Here is a 23,241-nt window from a genome sequence, read left to right as displayed (position 1 = left end):
GGGTCTCGTCCCGTGTATTGTTATTACGGGTCTCGTCCCGTGTATTGTTATTATGGGTCTCGTCCCGTGTATTGTTATTACGGGTCTCGTCCCGTGCATTGTTATTACGGGTCTCGTCCCGTGTATTGTTATTACGGGTCTCGTCCCGTGTATTGTTATTACGGGTCTCGTCCAGTGTATTGTTATTACGGGTCTCGCCCAGTGTATTGTTATTATGGGTCTCCCGTGTATTGTTATTAGGGTCTCGTCCCGTGTATTGTTATTATGGGTCTCGTCCCGTGTATTGTTATTACGGGTCTCGTCCCGTGTATTGTTATTACGGGTCTCGTCCCGTGTATTGTTATTACGGGTCTCGTCCCGTGTATTGTTATTACGGGTCTCGTCCAGTGTATTGTTATTACGGGTCTCGTCCAGTGTATTGTTATTACGGGTCTCGTCCAGTGTATTGTTATTACGGGTCTCGTCCAGTGTATTGTTATTACGGGTCTCGTCCAGTGTATTGTTATTCGTCCGGGTATGGGTCGTCCCAGTGTATTGTTATTACGGGTCTCGTCCCAGTGTATTGTTATTACGGGTCTCGTCCAGTGTATTGTTATTACGGGTCTCGCCCCGTGTATTGTTATTACGGGTCTCGTCCCGTGTATTGTTATTACGGGTCTCGCCCCGTGTATTGTTATTACGGGTCTCGTCCGTGTATTGTTATTATGGGTCTCGTCCCGTGTATTGTTATTACGGGTCTCGTCCCGTGTATTGTTATTACGGGTCTCGTCCCATGTATTGTTATTACGGGTCTCGCCCAGTGTATTGTTATTACGGGTCTCGTCCAGTGTATTGTTATTACGGGTCTCGCCCGTGTATTGTTATTACGGGTCTCGTCCAGTGTATTGTTATTACGGGTCTCGCCCAGTGTATTGTTATTACGGGTCTCGTCCAGTGTATTGTTATTACGGGTCCGTGTATTGTTATTAAGGGTAAGTCCCGTGTATTGGATAAGGGTCTGCCAAATGACTTAAATGTAAATGTAAATGTAAATTACGGGTCTCGTCCCGTGTTTTGTTATTACGGGTCTCGTCCAGTGTATTGTTATTACGGGTCTCTTCCCGTGTATTGTTATTACGGGTCTCTTCCCGTGTATTGTTATTACGGGTCTCGTCCAGTGCATTGTTATTACGGGTTCGCCCAGTGTATTGTTATTACGGGTCTCTTCCCGTGTATTGTTATTACGGGTCGCCCAGTGTATTGTTATTACGGGTCGCCCGTGTATTGTTATTATGGGTCTCGTCCAGTGTATTGTTATTACGGGTCTCGCCCAGTGTATTGTTATTACGGGTCTCGTCCAGTGTATTGTTATTACGGGTTTCGTCCAGTGTATTGTTATTACGGGTCTCGTCCCGTGTATTGTTATTACGGGTCTCGTCCCGTGTGTTGTTATTACGGGTCTCGTCCCGTGTATTGTTATTACGGGTCTCGTCCAGTGTATTGTTATTACGGGTCTCGTCCCGTGTATTGTTATTACGGGTCTCGTCCGTGTATTGTTATTACGGGTCTCGTCCAGTGTATTGTTATTACGGGTCTCGTCCAGTGTATTGTTATTACGGGTCTCGTCCCGTGTATTGTTATTACGGGTCTCGTCCCGTGTATTGTTATTACGGGTCTCGTCCAGTGTATTGTTATTACGGGTCTCGTCCCGTGTATTGTTATTACGGGTCTCGTCCCGTGTATTGTTATTACGGGTCTCGTCCCGTGTATTGTTATTACGGGTCTCGTCCCGTGTATTAATTAGAGGTTTAACCTCGCTCTTTGTTTGGGTTACATCCCTGTGTTTTTGTATACATGTTTTATTTGGGCTTCGTCCCCGTGCCGTTCATGGCATTTTGTGTAATTTGGGTGGAGTATTAAAACCCCCTATTACGTATTCCTGCACCTGTCTCCAATCATTTATACAACGTGACACACGCCATCCCCTTTCCTGCAGTCAAATGACCAACTTTCCATCTAGTGGCCTCAGGGGTGGGATGTTATTAATATTTTTGATAATTAATCAACTTTTTTTTTTTAAACACGCTGAAAATCCGGTGTTTCTATGTTAAACGGTTTTATTATATTTCAGTCTTCTGTGATGGATATAAAGTGTAATATTGGGATGAAAACTCCAAATGTAATACATTTACATTTGGCTGTTGTCTATGTGTGCAGAGGGTCCCTGGTTCGAACCCAGGATGGGGCGAGGAGAGGGACGGAAGCAATACTGTTACATTGATGCTGTTGACCCAGATCACTGGTTGCTGCGGAAAAGGAGGAGGGCAAAAGGGGGGTGAGTGTAACTGATGCAAAATGGCTAGCTTGTTAGCAGTGGTGCGCGCTAATAGCGTTTCAATTGGTGACATCACTCGCTCTGAGACCTTGAAGTAGTTGTTCCCCTTACTCTGCAAGGGCCTTGGCTTTTGTGGCGTGATGGGTCTTGGGTGTCAGTCGTCGATGTGTACAGAGGGTCCCTGGTTCAAGGCGAGGAGAGGGACGGAAGCTATACTGTTACATATGTAAACTAATGACTTCAACTGTAAATGGCAAAGGCTATTCTAATATACGATATGAATGATAATCAGAGTAATAGATAAAAAGTCCTTAGTAAAAGATACAGTTTGATCATTGCTGGCCATTATTCCTAACAGATGGATGTGCTCCACCCACAGGATATAGGAAAACCAGCTCCTCACATCCCTTACCTTCTGCTCTCTTCTCACCTTCGAGTTTTCCTCTCTCATATTAATTACCATTCATTCATTCCGTTGTGCCTTGTCTCTGTGACAGTGAACAAATGGGAGGGAGGGTCCATGGCTGTCACCATAAAGAAGTCCTGAAGTGGCCCTCAATTATTAAAGCGTCAATATGTAGTGGCCCTCTCTCTCTCTCTCTGTGTGTGTGTGCGTGTGTGTTTTGAAGCCTGGACCAGCAGTGTCTTGAAGACCAGCTGCTCCCTCTCTGTCTCCCCAGAGGGACATCATGCTACCATTCATTTTCAATTTAAGGCCAGGCATTACTGTTTGTGTTCTGGCCCAAGCTGGCTTGCTATGCTTGGTTGGTTCATACACAGAACCTCGCTCCTCTCCAGAACGTCCCAGACACACAGAGCCACCTAAGCCAGAACACAATTTGAGTCCTCGTTCGACGGGCCTGATTCAGTCCACCTTTCCTCCCAGAACCACTCACTCACTCACTCACTCACTCACTCACTCACTCACTCACTCACTCACTCACTCACTCACTCACTGGCAGGCAGAGAGACATCCCCATCTAAGGAGCCAGAGGGCCCTGGAGGCCCCATCAATAATGCAGCCCTGGACACGCTGATTTGAGGAGACAACTGGTATTTAGTAGGCTGCTCGCTAACCCCAAAAAGCGCTTCTTCCTTCGCACCAGTTAGCCTTGTTTTCTGTCAGCGATCAACGCTGATTTAGATGTACAACCAACCGGTAGAGTGATTCAGGAAATCAGATCACCCCGGTACAATAGAATAGCCGCTGCAGTAGAGCGTCAGCGCACACGGACACTCACAACACACGGCCACACACACACACACACACACATACAAGGGCGCCCAGGTGAGGGCTCCAGGATCGACGCATGCTGGTCATGAAACACGGCCCCCATTGATTTTTGAAAGCTTCACTTTTTCTCTTTGCCGTTTTCTTTGATTATTAATTCACGGAGTCAAAAGAGAACTGCCCAATGCTCTTAAATCATGACTGGTCACTGGCTTTATCATGGGTTGGCGAAATGCTATATCATTCATGTACAGCACACTCCATAACTGTTGCCTATCTTCGCAAACACTGCATACATGCACTGTAGAGGAAGATCCGTTTTAAACTGAATGTCATCAATGATTAACATCATTTCCTCATTGGTTTGAGTGTAATGTTCCGATTCTATAAGTCCAGTATGATGATGAAACTGACTTGTAAGTAAGGCAGATTCTGCTACTGGGCGATGGACAGACTGATGTGTGCTATAGGTCCAATAACAGTGTTCTCTGGCCTCTCAATGTGCTTCGGGCTGCCAAGGAGTTATCTTAGTGACAGTGTATCTACATACTCTACCCTCCTGCGTTCACGGTAATATAGTCACATGTACAATATGTATATCTTGCTAAAATCATCAGTGAAATTAAGTTACTAAGAGTATGTGGCTAATCAGCATTCAGTCGTCAAGTTCCTGGGTTTTTTCCTATCTATCCTTATGGCCCCTTTCATTCCTAATGAAGTGTCCAGCTCTTCCATTCCAAAATAATTCACTAGAGGGAGCTGACGCTAAAGCTCTCGTCTAAACAAAATGTCTTCCTTCCCCTACTTGGACGATGCACACTGAGTGAAAATATAAACGCAACATGCGACAATTTCAAAGATTTACAGTTACAGTTCATATAAGGAAATCAGTCAATTGAAATGAACGAATTAAGCCCTAGTCAATGGATTTCACATGACTGGGAATACAGATATGCATCTATTGGTAACAGATAGCTTTTAAAAAAAAGGTAGGGGCGTGGATCAGAAAACCAGTCAGTATCTGGTGTGACCGCCGTTTGCCTCATGCAGCGCGACACATCTCCTTCGCATCGAGTTGATCAGTCTGTTGATTGTGGCCTGTGGAATGTTGTCCCATGAAAAATGTACTTTCTATGCCTGGGCTATGTGGTTGTCCCTCCTAGCTATCTTAAGATGAATGCACTAACTGTAAATCTCTCTGCATAAGAGCATCTGCTAAATGACTCAAATATAAAACGTCATGACCCCATACATCTGCCCGGTACAGTTGAAACCGGGATTCATCCATGAAGAGCACACTTCTCCAGCGTACCAGTGTCCATTGAAGGTGAGCATTTGCCCACTGAAGTCGGTTACGATGCCAAACTGCAGTCAGGTCAAGACCCCAGTGAGGACAACAAGCACGCAGATGATCTTCCCTGAGATGGTTTCTGACAGTTTGTGCAGAAAATCTTCAATTGTACAAACCCACAGTTTCATCAGTTGTCCAGGTGGCTGGGGTCAGATGATCCCGCAGCTGAAGAAGCTGGATGTGGAGGTCCTTGGCTGGTGTGGTTACATGTGGTCTGCGGTTGTGAGGCCAGTTGGATGTACGGCTAAATTTTCGAAAAACAACGTTAGAGGCGGCATTTGGTAGACAAATGAACTTTCAATTCTATGGCAACAGCTCTCATGGACATTCTTGTAGTCAGCATGCCAATTGCACGCTTCCTCAAAACTTGAGACATCGGGGGCAGTGTGTTGTGTGACAAAACTGCACATTTTAGAGTGGCCTTTTATTGTCCCCAGTGCAAGGTGCACCTGTGCAATGTTCATGCTGTTTAATCAATTTCCAATCTGTCAGATGGATGGATTATATTGGCAAATGTAAAATAAATGCTCACTAACAGCAATGTAAACAAATTTGAGCAAAACAATTTAGAGAAATACGTTTTTTGTGAGTATGGAACATTTCTGGGATCTTTTAATTCAGCTCATGAAACATGGGACCAAAACTTTACATGTTGCATTTATATTTTCGTTCAGTTTATTGTATAGTAGGCCTATGTATTATTTTCAATTTCTCAAATTGTTGTTCATGTAGTGAGTTCGCAACTCTTTGAAAAGTTCTATTTTGGATGAAGAACATATTTTCAAATGACGAGTGAACGAACATACACGTTTTCCTCCCAAAGACCAGTTCAATAAAAATAATTATTCAAAACATCATCATGTCCATCTGTTTTGATCAGTTGACAATGTCATGTATGTTTGTCCCATGTTTTGATGCTGTTGATGAGTTAGGAACCAATAAATGAATCATACAACCTATTAGTGGTATCCTCTCGATGGGACGCCGCCATTCATCTACAGACGTTCACACAAATCCATTTTTCAGTTAAGCATAATTAGCTGTGTTTATTAATATTTACAATTAAGTCTTTCAAACATCTTATCTAACGCCAGCTAAAGACCGGATGAATTCTTGACGATGCTCCCCTCACAAGATCTAAGAAGATCACCCTTTCTCCTCTTTCCCACTCTATGCTTCCCTCCACTTGTTTGATATATATATATATATATATATATATATATATATATATATATATATATATACACATGCCCCCCCTCCCCCCTCCCACCCATCCACCAAATAATAACGCCTTATACAAAATACATGATCCATCTGGTCAAACTGGGTGAACTTAAATATACCTGTCACGTGGAACAACTTGGAAGTTTTTCCCCACTACAACCCCTCTCTCTCTACTGGGGTCTGAGGGAGGCGAATCCACACGGGTTTTAATTAAAGAAGAAGAGGAACCCAGGTTCCAGGACGTACAGTGTTTCTTCTAAATGAGGGGAGCTTGTGCTCGCCGGCAGGCGAGAGCAAAGAGCCGAGACCTTGCTGCAGTGGGACCCGGCTTCTTGTGGCTTTCATCACTTCCACTTCGTATATGCCTCCTCAGAAGTTTCCGGAGAGAGGCATCTGTCTCTCTGACTTGAGTGTTGAATTGGAAAGATGGCAAGTGGGGGTGGAGAGGTAGGTTTGGAGAGGGGGAGGGATAGAGAGAAGGGTTAGGAGAAAGAGAGAAGAAAAGTGGGGGAGAGAGAGGGGAACGTGAGTGATACTCTCCAATTGCTCTGACTGCACAAAAGGGTGACTAAAAATGTAATGGGTTGATTTTGCTATCTTAGTTAATACAGGATATTGGTCGATACACCACTGGAAATGCTTGATGATTGCGACAGCGTCCAGAAAGTACAATTAGAAGCAGAAACATCATATGAACCATTCCGTGGCATGTTTTTAAAAATGTACTTATTTGGACCTCTTTGTTTTCTTTCTTGGATCCAGATTGTTCATTGTTTGTGTGTTTGTAAATATGTTTTTAATAATTGAGCTTATTGAGGTTCTGTTTCCAATATTTTCCTTTCTAGTCTAATAGCGTCATAAAACCATCATCATAAAATATATATGATTATCATCATAACAAATGCAATAATAAAAGACAGATAAACATTTCAATTAACTATCCATATATTATATATATATATTAATATTTAGAAAAAGGGTACGTGCAATGCGTATGTAAAGCAACATATTATAAAAAACATATATCACCAGTTTGACCCAAACAAACAGAGATGTTAAAAGAAACAGAGATGTTAAAATGACTCTTTAGGTCAGGACATTCTCTAGCAGTCATCTTCCCATCTTTCCCTGCCTACTGTTTCCTTCTTTTAACAAGCAGAAATCTGTAACTTTGGTTGATTTCTCCAGATACATATGAAAGTACATTTTTCAAAACCAAGCAACCATGACATCTAGTGGAGATTTGCCCATCATACAGCATCTACAGCCTGAGAATGTGTTGGATGTATGGAAGTGGTGAATGACCATAAGGACCGAAAACATACAAACTGAGATCTAACATCAATATGTTATGTACAATTTCATCTTAAAATGTCAAAACTGTTGAAACAATACAAATGCAATCTCTAGGCTGCCCCAAAAAACTACAATTTTCTTTTGAATCATTGTTTAAAATAATGTGATATAACCAAGCCTTGGAGTATGTCGTAGTAACATTGTATGTGTTTCCTTATCATTTTCAGACTAATAACAGTCCAAGAATTCATTGTGCCCCAAAATGCACTCAGAACGTTGCACATCTAGGCCAGGAGCCAGAGACTAAAGAAACATCTGAGCCTTACAAAAGGTTAAGCTTTTCACATGCTAGTCTCCAGCCACTCTGTCAAGACATCCTTGTAAATCTGAAGAGGAATTTAAGAGGTAGCAACACTCACCGATGGACAATAAAGTAGCTTACTGACAATCCGTACCACAGCAAGACTATAAGGTTCAAGTTTGTGAGAGAGGTAAAGAGAAAGGAAACCACAGAAGGTAGGAATTTATACTACTTTAAAAATGTTCCATGTCTAAAATGTTTTTGACCATTTCCTCAGTGCTTATTCCATTGTAATAGATATGCCAGTAAGGACAACTCATGTTCCCATGTTGCTTTTGTAAACACTGATGTCAACACAAAGACAACTGTGCTGGAATTGTAGTATTCCCTGAAGTGTTCTTATTCTGTACTCTCCATTATGAGGTCATCACATATAGCTGTTCATATTTGATGAAGCTGGAAGAGATGGATAACAACTTAAAATGTGTTCCAACTCAAATCTCAGCTCACCAGTCTTTCATAATAATACATGAATAAATTACAGACAAGTGAAACACATAAAGGAGTGATTCATTGCCATCTTCACAATGGCCGAATTGACAGCCTGTTATATTGAGTAATTACTATATATTGCTATGTTAGCATTTTCCATGTGTTTTGGATGAGACATACAAGCCCGGTGGCCAATGGCTTATGCTAGCCCTCATGGAGTGGGGACCTCATGGCTTACGTACGTACCCCTCTGAGGGGGTCGGGAAGGGAGTCGAGGGGCGAGGGCTTCCACCATCTCGAGATAATGGATTCCAGGTGGTGTCTCCTCCTTCCACCCTTCCCTCACTCCTTTTTAGAGAGGTATGTGCGTGTTGTAATTATACTGTTTGATTATTTGACGGATTTAGGGTTTTAGGATGATGTTTTCATAAGCCTAGAGTTCTGGATTTGTTGAAAACTCCTATACACTGGAATTCGATACACTGGAACCTCCTACTAAGCAAGGTAAACAAGCAACATAAAGCTGAAACTCAATCATCAAGGACAGCAGTTAACACATCCTCTGAATATTTGCATGAATCCACACAAATATGGTTACTCGAAATCCAATGATTTGATTAAGGATTCATAAAAGAACATCAGAGAAAGGTCCAATACTATCTTTATAACTCAGTTCAAACCTTAAATGCTCCCTCAGATCTATATTTATATTCCCTTGCTCCCCATTAAAGCCCTGTTTACTTCCTTGTGCTATTTGATGGTTAGATGTTGTTTCTACGACGGGGAACTCTTCCTTGCCAAGTTCACCCTCCCTGGGAACAGTTTCAACCGTAGTCATCAAGCGTTTTATTCTGTTACCAATTAAGTGTTACCATCTGTAGAACGGTAAGGGCACTTTTGAAGCCGGTCCAGGTCAGATGTTCGTGATCATACACTATTAAATGAAAAAGAAAACAAAAGGCATCAAGGCATTAAGATAAAAAACGATAAGAGTTGAAATTAGTTGTGAAAAACCAAACTAATAATAAACTGCCTTTTCGAGCTATATCAGTTTTGGTTTGTTAACAAGCCCTGGAAAGAAAATCACTCCTAACACTTGGAATCCAAGTAAAACATTTCTGTGACAAAATTACATAAACTACCATCATACTGTTTAAAAAGGATGAATGTGTTCTTAATGTTTGGAAAAGGTCAATTATTGCCACTTCATTCTGTCCATCCAGGACAGCCATTTTTATTATCTTACAGAAAAGCATCATCCAAAACAATTATTCGCATCATTCCATATTTTCACTTCTGTGTTCTAGCCAATAGTCTCAAAGACAGAGTCGCTCACTGCACTTTCCAAAATGTAATTTATATCTGGATGTCAGCATGTTTTGGTTGTAACTTCATTAACGATGATTAATCGCTGAACAATGTTCCAGTTGTTTGTGTTGGATGATACTCAACAATGACGCCAGAACGCTGCTCTTATCCAAATCAGCGCTTTCACTTGAGTCACTTTAGTCAGCCGTACTGCTGTCTAACAGTCTTCTAGGTCATCATCTGTCTTGGTTTGTGACCTCTTTGTATATCATAATTTGGCTGTAAAATGGGCAACTCTTTTTTTAACAACAGCCCCCTGTTGTTTGTTTGCAATTACAAGGGTCACGCCGTGTTTCCTGTTAGAAAGGTTTGGCTTGATGAAAGGAGTAATGGACGTCAAATGAAATTGAGGGAATACATCAAATACTTCGTAAAAGTGCCCTTTCAGATGTTCATAATGCATTTGTATGAACTTCATGAGGGTTTAGGATAATGGAAATGGGGGCTATAGGAGCAGTTATCAGGTGGAGTAGTGAAACAATATAGATTACACACCCATCAAAGACCCATTATTTATGAGTTTATGTCCAAATCTCGTAAACAGAGATGTTAGAGGTTAGCACACAGATAATGCTAAACCACACAGTTTACACACTAACGGCCTCGGTGTAAATTATTCATATAGCTGCCGTAGTTTGTTATCTTGGCTTTAAAGTGGGGATTGACCCTGACTGAGCCCTATATCTCTCTGTACATACCTTTACTATGACCTCTGTGTTGTCTGGCCAGTGTGTGTGTGTGTGTGTGTGTGTGTGTGTGTGTGTGTGTGTGTGTGTGTGTGTGTGTGTGTGTGTGTGTGTGTGTGTGTGTGTGTGTGTGTGTGTGTGTGTGTGTGTGATTGTATTACTATCCTTTAAAAAAAATATCCTACTATCCTTATGGGAACTGGAAATCCCCCAAAGCCCCAACAAGGATAGTAACATAAGGAAAATTGTAATTCGTGGAGACCTTACCTGTAACGAATCTCTTAGGGGAGGGTCTCCCATAGGGGAGGGTCTGGGTGGGCATCTGTCCGCGGTGGTGGCTCTGGCGCGTGACGTGGACCCCACTCCACCTTAGTCTTGGCCCACTTAGGTGGCGCCTTTGGAGTGGCGACCCTCGCTGCCGACCTCGGACTGGGGACCCTTGCAGTGGGTCCCGAATAGACAGGCGGCTCTGGTAGCGCCGGAGTGAAGGGGGACTCTGGCAGCTCCTGACTGACGGGCGGCTCAGCGCCGGAGTGAAGGGGGACTCTGGCAGCTCCTGACTGACGGGCGGCTCTGGTAGCTCCTGACTGACGGGCGGCTCTGGTAGCGCCGGAGTGAAGGGGGACTCTGGCAGCTCCTGACTGACGGGCGGCTCTGGCAGCTCCTGACTGACGGGCGGCTCTGGCAGCTCCTGACTGACTGGCTCTGAAAGCGCTGGACAGGAGGGAGGCTCTGGAAGCGCTGGACAGGAGGGAGGCTCTGGAAGCGCTGGACAGGAGGGAGGCTCCTGGGGGGCTGCCACCGGAGGCCTGGTGCATGGAGGAGGCACCGGATGGACCGGACGGTGGAGGCGCACTGGAGGTCTCGAGCACCGAGCCTGCACAACCTGTCCTGGCTGGATACTCCCCGTAGCCCGGCGGGGTGGAACAGACCGCACTGGGCTGTGCTGGAGAACTGGGGACACCATGCGTAGGGCTGGTGCCATATAACCCGGACCGAGGAGACGCACTGGAGACCAGATGCGCTGAGCTGGCTTTACTACTCCTGGCTCGATGCTCACTCTAACCCGGCCGATACGAGGAACTGCGATGTAGCGCACCGGGCTATGCCTGCGTACTGGGGACACCGTGCGCCTCAAGGCATAACACGGTGCCTGCCCGGTCAACCTCTCGCCACGGTAAGCACAGGGAGTTGGCTCAGGTCTCCTACCTGACTTAGCCACACTCCCCGTGTGCTCCCCCCAATACATTTTTGGGGTTGCCTCTAGTCCCTGTTGCGCTGCCGTGCCTCCAGCTCTTCCCTGGGGTAGCAATATTCCCCAGCCTGTGCCCAGGGTCCCTTACCATCCAGAACCCTCTGCTCCTGGTTACCACGCTGCTTGGTCAGGTTGTGGTTGGTGGTTCTGTAACGAATCTCTTCTTTGTCTGAGGAAGAGTAGTCAAGATCGGACCAATATGCAGCGTGGTAAGTGTCCATGTTAATTTATTAGAACTGAACACACAAAACAAAATAACAAAGTGAATGAAAGAAACGAAACAGTCCTGTCAGGTGAAACAACACACTAAACAGAAAATAACCACCCACAAACAAAAAATGGGAAAACAGGCTACCTAAGTATGGTTCTCAATCAGAGACAACGATTGACAGCTGCCTCTGATTGGGAACCATACCAGGACAAACACATAGGAATATAAACACAAGAACAAAACATAGAATGCCCACCCCAACTCACGCCCTGACCAACCTAAAATAGAGACATACAAAAGGAACTAAGGTCAGGACGTGACATTACCAAGGTCCCCATGAGGACAAAGGCTATTTTAGGCTCAAAGGTTAGGTTTAGGGTTAGGGTTACAGTTAGGTTTAAGGTTAGAATTTAGGGTTAGGAGTTAAGGTTAGGCTTTGAGTTAGGGTTAGGGATAATAGGAATTTTAATTGAAATACATTTTAGGCTTAAGGGTTAGGGCTAGGGTTAAGGTCAGGAGTTAGGATTAGGTTTAGGGTTAAGTTTATGATTTGTTTACGGGACACGAGTTTTCCAAACAGTAAAATGACACTGAGTGCACAAAACCTTAAGAACTCTTTTCATGACAGACTGATCAGGTGAATCCAGGTGAAAGCTATGATCCCTTATTGATGTCACTTGTTAAATCCACTTCAATCAGTGTAGATGAAGGGGAAGAGACGGGTTAAAGAAGAATTTTTAAGCCTTGAGACAATTGAGACATGGATTGTAAATGTGTGCCATTCAGAGGATTAAAATGCAAAGACAAAAGAGTGCCTTAAACAGGATAAAAAAACGTGTTATGGCTTAGCAACCTCTACCATATCGTGGATTCAGAGCTATCTATCTAATAAAAGGGTTTTAATATAAGGGTTTTCCTTAATGGAAGCTTCTCTAATGTCAAATATGACAAGTGTGTTGTAGTGCAGGGCAGCTCTCTAGGCCCTCTACTCTTTTCTATTTTTACCAATGACCTGCCACTGGCATTAAACAAAGCATGTGTGTCCATGTATGCTGATGATTCAACCATATACACATCAGCAAACACTGCTAATGAAGTCACTGAAACCCTTAACAAAGAGTTGCAGTCTGTTTTGGAATGGGTGGCCAATAATAAACTGGTCCCGAACATCTCTAAAACTAAGAGCATTGTATTTGGTACAAATGATTCCCTGAATTCTAGACCTCAGCTGAATCTGGTAATGAATGGTGTGGCTGTTGAACAAGTTGAGGAGACTAAATTACTTGGCGTTACCTTAGAAGATTGTAAACTATCATGATCAAAACATATAGATTCAATGGTTGTAAAGATGGGGAGAGGTCTGTGCGTAATAAAGAGATGCTCTGCTTTTTTGACACCACAAGCCAAAAAGTAGGTCCTGCAAGATCTAGTTTTGTCTTAACTTGATTATTGTCCAGTCATGCAGCTGGCCGAGAACAGAGAAGCACGTTCTGCTCTTCATTGCAATCAAAGGGCTGATATAGAGTGCATTCGGAAAGTATTCAGACCCCTTGACTTCTTCCACATATTGTTACGTTACACCTTATTCTAAAATTGCTTAAATAAATAAAAATCATCATCAATCTGCACACAATAGCCCATAAAGACAAAGCAAAAACAGGTTGTATATCAATTTTTGCCAATGTATTAAATATAAATAACAGAAATACCTTATTTACATAAATATTCAGAACCTTTGCTATGAGACTTGAAAATTGCTCGGGTGCATCCTGTTACCATTGATCATCCTTGAGATGTTTCTACAACTTGATTAGAGACAACCTGTGGTCAAATTAAATTGATTGGACATGATTTGGAAAGGCACACACCTGTTTACATAAGGTCCCACAGTTGGCAGTGAAGGTCATAGAAAAAAAACAAGCCATGAGGTAGAAGGAATTGTCCATCGAGCTCCGAGACAGGATTGTGCCGTGGCACAGATCTCGGGAAGAGTACCAAACATTTCTGCACCATTGAAGGTCCCAAGAACACAGTGGCCTCCATCATTCTTAAATGGAAGAAGTTTGGAACCACCAAGACTCTTCCTAGAGCTGGCCACCTGGCCAAACTGAGCAATAGGGGAGAAGGGCCTTGGTCAGGGAGGTGACCAAGAACACGATGGTCACTCTGACAGAGCTCCAGAGTTCCTCTGTGGAGATGGGAAAAACTTCCAGAAGGACAACCGTCTCTGCAGCACTCCGCCAATCAGGCCTTTATGGTAGAGTGGCCAGATGGAAGCCAGACCTCAGTAAAAGGCACATGACAGCCTGCTTGGAGTTTGCCAAAAGGCATCTAAAGGACTCTCAGACTATGAGAAACAAGATTTTTTTGGTCTGATGACACCAAGATTGAACTCTTTGGCTTGAATGCCAAGTGTCACGTCTGGAGGAAACCTGGCACCATCCCTACGGTGAGCATGGTGGTGGCAGCATCATGCTGTGGGGATGTTTTTCAGCGACAGGGACTGGGAGACTAGTCAGGATCGAGGGAAAGATTAATGGAGCAAAGTATGGAGAGATCCTTGACAAAAACCTGCTCAAGAGTGCTCAGGACCTCAAACTGGGGCAAAGGTTCACCTTCTAACCACACAACGACCCTTAGCACAGAGCCTAAGCAATGCAGGAGTGGCTTCAGGACAAGTCTCTGAATGTCCTTGAGTGGCCCAGCCAGAGTCCGGACTTGAACCTGATCGAACATCTCTGGAGATGCCTGAAAATAGCTGTGCAGCGACGCTTCCCATCCAACCTGACAGAGCTTTAGAGAATCCGCAGAGAAGAATGAGAGAAACTCCCCAAATACAGGTGTACCAAACTTGTGGCGTCATACCCAAGAAGACTTGAGGCTGTAATTGCTGGCGAATGTGTTTCAACAAAGTACTGAGTAAAGTGGAACTCCACTCCATCTCATATTTTTCAAATAAACAGCAAGCCTGGTTTCAGAAAACAGATAAAGCAACACCTCACAGCACAACGCCTTTCCCTTATTTGACCTAGACAGTTTGTGTGTGTGATTTGGTATTGATATGTAGGCTACGTGTGCCTCTTTTCATTTATTTTTTATTGATGTAGTTCTGTCCTTGGGCTGTTCTTGTCTATTAATGTTCTGTATTATGTCATGTTTCATGTTTTGTGAGGACTCCAGGAAGAGTAGCTGCTGCTTTCGCAACAGCTAATGGGGATCCAAACAAAATACCAAATGCCAAATGGTAGGATCACCGGTTTGTGTCAAGAACGTCAACGCTGCTGTGGTTTTCACACTCTACAGTTTCACATGTGCATCAAGAATGGTCCACCACAATATTAGGAAGGTGTTCTTAATGTTTTGTACAATCGGTGTATGTTAAGTTCCCATAAGCTCCTACTTGGGTAATACTTTTGGTTTCTGAACCAGAATATTGCTCAACATTGGAATAAGACAAGATAAAATGCATGAGGGTTAAATATGTGATGTCATAGCTAAAGGATTACATTTGAAACATATCCCATTCAGCCGACAAAGGCTCTTACTCATAAGATGAAGGGTGAGCCTGTTGGTTGATCTCAGACACATTGTCATCGACTCTTCACATGCACAGGAACTGAAGCCACATTTGCCTCTGAGCTATGGGGACTCAGAGCTGAAGGAACACCGGCCTTGTGAAGAGAGGAGCTTTTATCCAGATCAAAACCAGCTCTGATCTCATCTGGACCATTCTGTTCCTGAAAAACAACACAGTGTCCTGTAAACACACACCAGTGGGATGGGAAGACGTCCAAACGAGACACACACACACACACAAAGGCATGGACACACACAAAAGCACACACTCTCTCTTTGTCCAAGTCCATTCCTCCTGCAATTCCCGTCTTTCCCTCCCCTGGTGCAGCACACCCCTTCAGTACTGTAATTAGGAGACAGATGAAAGCAATACCGTCTTGTGTGTCAATGTAGCTGGTTACATCGAGCCAATCAACCCAGGCCATGGGGCCAGGTAAGCAAAATATGGGTACATCAGCTGTGAACATCCACCCCCTCTCCTCTGGCCCTCTAGCCCCATAAAGGTGACTGCCCGTAACCCCTGGTGACACGTGATGTTGTCTTTGTGTAATTAAATCATCCTGGCTCTCGGGTCCATCCCATGAGAAACCTAGCTTGTTCAATCCCCACAGGTCAGGGTCTGCTGTTTTTCTTGGATGTGTTTCATGGGACCGCATGTTCTCACTGGGACCTCGGAAAAATCGGCCCCTTGGAAAAACAAAGCAGAGAAATTGGGATTTGGGCCTCGGTCGGACATTGGGTACACAGTAATTTAGGTCCTGTGTCTCGCCCCAGAGGCCCGAGTAGCCAAGGCTATGCATGGAAAGGTTCCTCCGGGCTCCTCCATAGGTGGTCTCCCATTTCAAAGAGGCTGGAGGTCTAGAGGCTTGTTTCCTGAATAACAGGCCCTTTATTTAGTATTTAAGGACACACTGACTGGCTGAAGTTCCTATGCTTTGCATCAGACCTGTAACAGGATTTGGTCTGAGAGGTCTTTGTGATGACAGAACGTCTTGTTGTTGTCTACTCCTCATTGTACCATTGTTATGGGGACGGAGGAATACAGTCGTACCGGGCGCACTACTCCAAAGAGAACGTGACAAGACGCCTCTGAAGAGACCCTCTCCGTCAATGAATTGGGTCGACAAAGAAAGGGGGCCGTCTGAAACACCGTAAGGGGTGTGGAGAATAAGCGCAAAATAGAGACGAGAGACAAGTCCTCTTGTACTCTTCCATTTTAAAAGACTGAGGTGCAGGCGACTCTTCCTTACCTAAACACTACAGGCCACCTCCTACTCTGGCTACCATGGTGATCATGCACCTTGGAAGTAGATGGAACATATTATCAGAGTATCAAGTTGCAGTAAGTGGCCCTTCTCTGTCTGGTCCTAAAACAACACTTTGTCATTATCATCGTTTCAGACTATGTTACAGTGCAGCTTGACAACGTAGGGCTTCTTAGGAAATGTCATCCGCCAGGAGAAGTACATTTCTCAGAGAGCTCCCTTCTGTATTGAATTCCCTGAGCTAATATTGAGTTCCGAGGTTCCCAGCAGAACCACATTTCTCGGGGTGAAAGATGACCGTGGAGCCCCTTTCAACAACACACAGGAAGTAGAATAGGCCTGATCGTTCCACAGTAAAACGTCACTCTAAAATCAGATCACATTTTATTTGTCTCATGCTTCGTCAACAACAGGTGTGGACTAACAGTGAAGTGTTTACTTACGGGCCCTTCCCAACAATGTAGAGAGAAAGAAAATAGAGAAATAATAGATGTGCAGGGGTAGGAGGTAATTGAGGTAGACATGTACATATAACTGGAATAAAGTGCAAAAAGTGTTAAGGCAGATTCTTAAATAGTTAACCAATAGCTACGCAGACTAACTATTTAGCAGGCTTGTGGCTTGGGGATAGAAGCTGTTCAGGGTCCTGTTGGTTCCAAACTTGGTGCATCGGTACCGCTTGCAATGTGGTAGCAGAGAGAACAGTCTATGACTTGTCAAATCACACACCAGCAGCCGTCCACTCGTCCAGACAGACTGCCCAAGACAAGGGTGGGTCCAAAATAGCACTGTAGTGCATTACTTTTGACCAGAGCCCTATGGTTCCTCATCAAAAGTAGTGCACAATATTGGGAAATAGGTACCAGACTAAATCACACACCAGCAGCCGCCCACACAGACTGCCCAAGACAAGGCAATTGCATAATTCTGTCATAGAGCCATTTCTCATTGGTTGTTCAGATCAGTGCCCTCTGAAACGCTCTATATAAATACAAGGTATATGCATCCAGTTGACCTCTATGTCTAGCTGTTGATCACTTTATGTAGAACGTTATACTGCCTCGCAGACAGATCAACAGTTTCATGTTGAATCAAAACTACCATAGGGACCAGTAGATGTCTACAGAACAGCATATTTTCCTCTTACATGCATATTTGTCGATATTTAGGGTGGTTTTGCGGTTTGTTGACATGTCTGTTCAGTTCAGCCACTGGTAAAGCCAGGAGACTTGTACTGGACTGGACAGTGTCCAACCTAAACACTATCCTCTATGCAGCAGTGGGCTGGTATGTAGGCTACTCTGATGCTAATCTGAGTGTAGGCACGTAACTCTTAACACATGGTGGAGTTGACACTAGCATTGAAAAAAACTTGAATAATTATAAGCACGCTGTACAGAAGGCTACGTTGTTATAAAGGTGTTGTTTGGCATCAATCAGATTGTTACATAGGGATTTGTGACATCACCCATCACTGGAAGCAAAAAGGTAGATGAGCAAATTGAACCGCACGTACCAAGGTTTTTTTTCTACACCGTTGTATTAACTGTTAGAAGAAATGCGTGGACAAGATTTGACAAACAAGAGCCTTAGGCACTAACAACAACCTGGTGTCATGGTGGTTGAGGACTATCCCCCAGGTTATTAGCACTTTTAATGACTCCCCATTTGACCATGGAGCCAGCAAGGGGCTGGATCATTAGCAAGGCTACTGGGGCTATGCTTCCAGGTGGAGGTATGGCTGTGGGGTGATCCTCTATACTGGTGCATGTAATCTACTCTCCTCAGAGCGTCGCTAACAGCAGGACATCCCCTCTCTCTTGCTGTTCCATGGATGATGACCTCAGTGAACCCGCACAGCATGTTGGGTGGTAATGAAGGACACTACATTTTCCGTAGCAGCTGAGGAGCGTTGGTAGCAAAAAAAAAGAGCAGTACATATTGTGCTGTTCTATCGCACATGCAGTGATGTCTGCTGGGAGAAAAAACATGATGTTTGTTGTTTGCAGTAACTTCTTTGTTGTTGTAATATCCCAAATGGACACGGCTGTTCCACCATTAAAGATTCCAGCTTTAAACCACGGGTTCATATTCAACATCTACGGGTTCATATGACATATAGTTTTTAATTTTATTTCATGACGTTGATTTGACAGGGACCGTGCACAATTAAAACATACATCTCCCAGACAATGTTATGCATTGTATCGAATAACTCTGTTATATGAAAGCTTGGAGTTAGTCAATAGATTTGTTGATATTGTTAACTCATTATGAATATAATGTAATTATGTTTAATATTTCTATGTAATAGAAGAGGCTGCCCAGGTTATATAAATACATCACTTAACCGATGTTACCTGAATCCTGGCTGGAGATGCTTATCTCAAACTGGTGCACAAATCTCCCACCAAAATCATTGATTCACATTAAAAAGTGTGTTATCCAGAAATATTTCACAGTCACAATCATATTTTTTCTTCCCTTTACACAATAGCATGTTCTCAGCAACTCCCTTGTGCTTTAATACTAAACCTTAGAAGCCACCTACCAATCCACCTTAAAACATAAGAGTTCTTTTCTGTTATGCATCTCATGATGTATTTATTTTCAGATGACCCCAGTGGGGAATGTTATAATGTGAGGAACAGTGGTTCAATGGCTAAATAGACACGTTTTATAACATGCATATTTTGATTTCCAGCAACATATACATTTTAATCTCTCATCTAAACTGTGTTGCATATCTTCACAAGTTCCCGCACAGTTTTCCTCTTCATCTAGCATGTCGTGCTTAGAAAGCTGACACAACTGCTGGGGCTAGTATGCTCTGTGGTTAAAGAAGCAATCCTGGATTCAACAAAAACAACACAGCTATGGATGCAAAGACTGACCCAAAGACTGACCCAAGGACTGACCATCCATCCAAAAATGGATGACTTCCGCTGTAAAGGGAGTGTCATTTAGGCTTCTTTAGACTCTAGTATATTCTGTATATTTCACTTTCCCAAGCCACAGTTCGTTCACTAGTTCCCTAGGGGACCATTCACTCAGTCACGTAGCCCTGTAGAAAGAGTTGGTGTGAATCTCAAATGGAACCCTATTCCCTATATAGTGTACTAGGTTTTGAACATGGCCCTTTTTCCTTAGTCACGTAGACTGTAGAAGTAGTGTACAACATATGGAATAGGGTGCCATTTGGGATGCTGAAACCTTAGTCGATCCATCACAACTTCACTAAAGTAAGCCTCTATCTTCTTTTCACAATGTCATGTGATCAAAACACGTTTCGATAGCTAAAACATAATATTTGTCCTCGCTTGCATAGCAGATGTGCTCTGTTCCGTCAGGACATGTCAGTGTAAACAACCACAGGAAACGATGAGGACTCCCTCAACACATGGTTCTGTGAGGAAGACAGTTTCTGTGCTCTCTCTCTCTCTTTCTCTGCCTTTCTCTGCCTTTCTCTCCCTAGCTCTGTCTCTCGGTCTCCGTCTCAGTCTCTCTCACTCTCTTTCTATCTCTCGCTCTCTGTATGTCTGGAGTTTGTTCAATGTGAACGAACCATCGTCAGATGACCTAAACCATCCGCCAGGAGACATCTGGTTGTCTGAGCCATTACTGCCTGAACCTGACTGTATATTATTGCGTCATGACACTGTGTGGATATACATAAACGCTATTTACACAATTAAAAAGCTCAATCGTCAAGCCTGCTCTTGCTATATCCCATTGTAAACTAGGAGAGGAGCATCGCCTCCATGATCGTGTGTGTGTGTGATGGATCGCCTCCAGGGTTGAACAGGTTGAATGTCAGATGTACATATCTTTGTGAGATTTACACGAGCATGAGTCATGACATGATGCGGCATGCTACAAAATGGCAACTAACCCCGTTATCACAGCCCAGAACTCCCCCATATGTAATTGTGGTCACAAAGCCGTTTAAGTTCATGTGAACTAGGTTTCCTCGTACCAGTTTGAGCTTGATATGTGAGTACAGTGGTGAGACTGCAGCTCTGTTTTGTTCTCATAAATCCAGGAAATGGTAGTCTGATGATCTTATAATATCTGTTCTTCATCTCTTTGCTTTTGCTTTTGTCTTGCTGAATGGCACTGTCCTTAACTTCCTCTCAGGATGTGGGGAAAACTAAGGTTTTTCTTTGTGTTTAAATGGGCCTGTTTCCCCAGTTCTCTCTCTTCCCCCACATGACATGCTGTGTTTTCCTCCACGGTGTCCCACAAATTCCCATAAACAACAAAAACTGGCCTCAACATTTCAACATTCTTCAAATCTTGAATTGTCTTGAAATACTAGCGTAGGACAGGTCAAGTTCAATGCACTTCTCCATCAATCTGAAACAACCTGGCGACCCCAACAGACCTAATGTCAGGCTTCTGGAAGGAAACACCCAACAATAAGAACACAATGATTAAAACAGCAGCACGAAATCTATGGTCAACAACCCACATCTGCATGACTGTGGTACTGTGTAGCAGACCTGGGTTCAAATACTATTTTGAATCTTTCAAATAGTTTCAGCATTTGTTTTAGCCTGCCTGGAGTGCCAGGTGAGCAGGGTGTGCATGCACTTTTGGGGCTTTTCAATAGGTTCCATTGCAACAGGTAAGCTCAATCAGGTTTAGCTAAAGTATTTGAAAGATTTCAAATAATATTTGAACCAGGTCAGCTGTGTAGCTCTGCCCGTTGTAGCCTTGGCTGTGCACGCCATGCCCATTTCCTACCCTTTGATCCCTTAACACAGGAAACCACTGGATATAACAGGGTTTAGTCTGCATTACTCCCTCCAACCCAGAGACCGATGGACTCCGATGATAAGACTGGGTATTGGCACAGTCTATACGGCAGATTACTCATATCCTAAAGGCAACCACCAAACTGTTGAGAAGATACTGGCATCCGACCAGCAAATGGGCAGTACTGTTCTGTCACAACACTTAACTGTAACTCCCCAATCCCTCACAAAGTTAAACAATGGAGAATGCAATTCTTTGTGGGTTAGAATAGATTAATCTGCCAGGGTTTATACAATGGGTGGGTCTAATCCTGGATGCTGATTGGTTAAAACCGCATTCCAGCCGGTGTCTATTCCACAAGTTACCACCGGCTAAAGCGATGATTTCTTTTGGACTAGAAATTGGTTTAAAAGAATCCTCAGATTTGTATAAACCTTGCTGTCTATCTAATATTGTTTCAATATTGAAATTTGATCTCCGGCTGTCCCATAGTAATGAACGTGTAGGAGTCGGGTGTCGGAACGAGACAGGCAGGCAGCTATTCTTAGCCAGTCGAAACCATGAATTAGCATCATTTTTATGGAATAATAAACTAAATAAAAAAATAAATGTCCCTTTTTCAGGACCCTGTCTTTCAAAGATAATTAGTAAAATTCCAAATAACTACACATATCTTCACTGTAAAGGGTTTAAACACTGTTTCCCATGCCGTAAGGCTCCCAACCCTAAGGCTCTCCAGAGGGTAGTGAGGTCTGCACAACGTATCACCGGGGGCAAACTACCTGCCCTCTAGGACACCTACACCACCCGAAGTCACAGGAAGGCCAAAATAATCATCAAGGACAACAACCACCCGAGCCACTGCCTGTTCACCCCTCTATCATCCAGAAGGCGAGGTCAGTACAGGTGCATCAAAGCGGGGACCGAGAGACTGAAAAACAGCTTCTATCTCAAGGCCATCACAACAATACTAAACAGCCATCACTAACATTGAGTGGATGCTATCAACATACTGACTCGTTTCTAGCCACTTTAATAATGAAAAGTTGATATAATAAATGTATCACTAGCCACTTTAAACAATGCTACTTTATATAACATTTACACATCCTACATTAATCATCTCAAATGTATATACTGTACTCTAAACCATCTACTGCATCTTGCCTATGCCATTCGGCCATCGCTCATCCATATATTTACATGTACATATTCTTATTCATTCCTTTACACGTGTGTGTATAAGGTAGTTGTTGTGAAATTGTTAGGTTAGATTACTTGTTAGATATTACTGCATGGTCGGAACTAGAAGCACAAGCATTTCGCTACACTGACATTAACATCTGCTAACCATGTGTATGTGACAAATAAAATTTGATTTGTTCAATGAACCCTAAACAATTAATGAATATGCACCTGTGGAACGGTCGTTAAGACACTAACAGCTTATGGACGGTAGTGTAACGGCGCTCTTCGTTTGTCGAAAGAGAGTCGGACCGAAATGCAGCGTGGTGGTTACTCATGTCTTTAATGAAACAAATGACGATACATGAAATAACTTATAAATACAAAAACAACAAACGGAACGTGAAAAACCTATACAGCCTGTCTGGTGAATACTAACACAGAGACAGAAACAATCACCCACAAACACACAGTGAAACCCAGGCTACCTAAATAGGGTTCCCAATCAGAGACAACGATAATCACCTGACTCTGATTGAGAACCGCCTCAGGCAGCCATGGACTAATCTATACACCCCACACAACCCCAAGACGAAACACACCACAAATAAACCCATGTCACACCCTGGCCTGACTCAACAAATGAAGATAACATAATAAATATAGACCAGGGCGTGACAGGTAGGCAATTAAGGTCACAGTTATGAAAACTTAGGACACTAAAGAGG

At 43.4% G+C, this 23,241-nt stretch overlaps 1 protein-coding gene across 1 annotated transcript in view; it reads left to right on the top strand.

Annotated features, from left to right (window-relative positions):
• The first annotated feature begins 7,804 nt into the window (after window positions 1–7,804).
• Window positions 7,805–23,241, top strand: part of LOC135507001 (endothelin receptor type B-like) — a 41,949-nt gene continuing 26,512 nt past the window's right edge. Inside the window, exon 1 of the mRNA XM_064926463.1 lies at window positions 7,805–7,932. The gene's annotated coding sequence lies outside the window, so the exon portion shown is untranslated. The remainder of the gene's footprint in view (window positions 7,933–23,241) is intronic.

The sequence above is a fragment of the Oncorhynchus masou genome, chromosome 20 (assembly GCF_036934945.1).
Source record: "Oncorhynchus masou masou isolate Uvic2021 chromosome 20, UVic_Omas_1.1, whole genome shotgun sequence".
Taxonomy (NCBI): Eukaryota; Metazoa; Chordata; class Actinopteri; order Salmoniformes; family Salmonidae; genus Oncorhynchus; species Oncorhynchus masou.
Note: the sequence above shows the minus strand (reverse complement) of the source record. Positions and strands in the feature narration are given on the sequence as shown.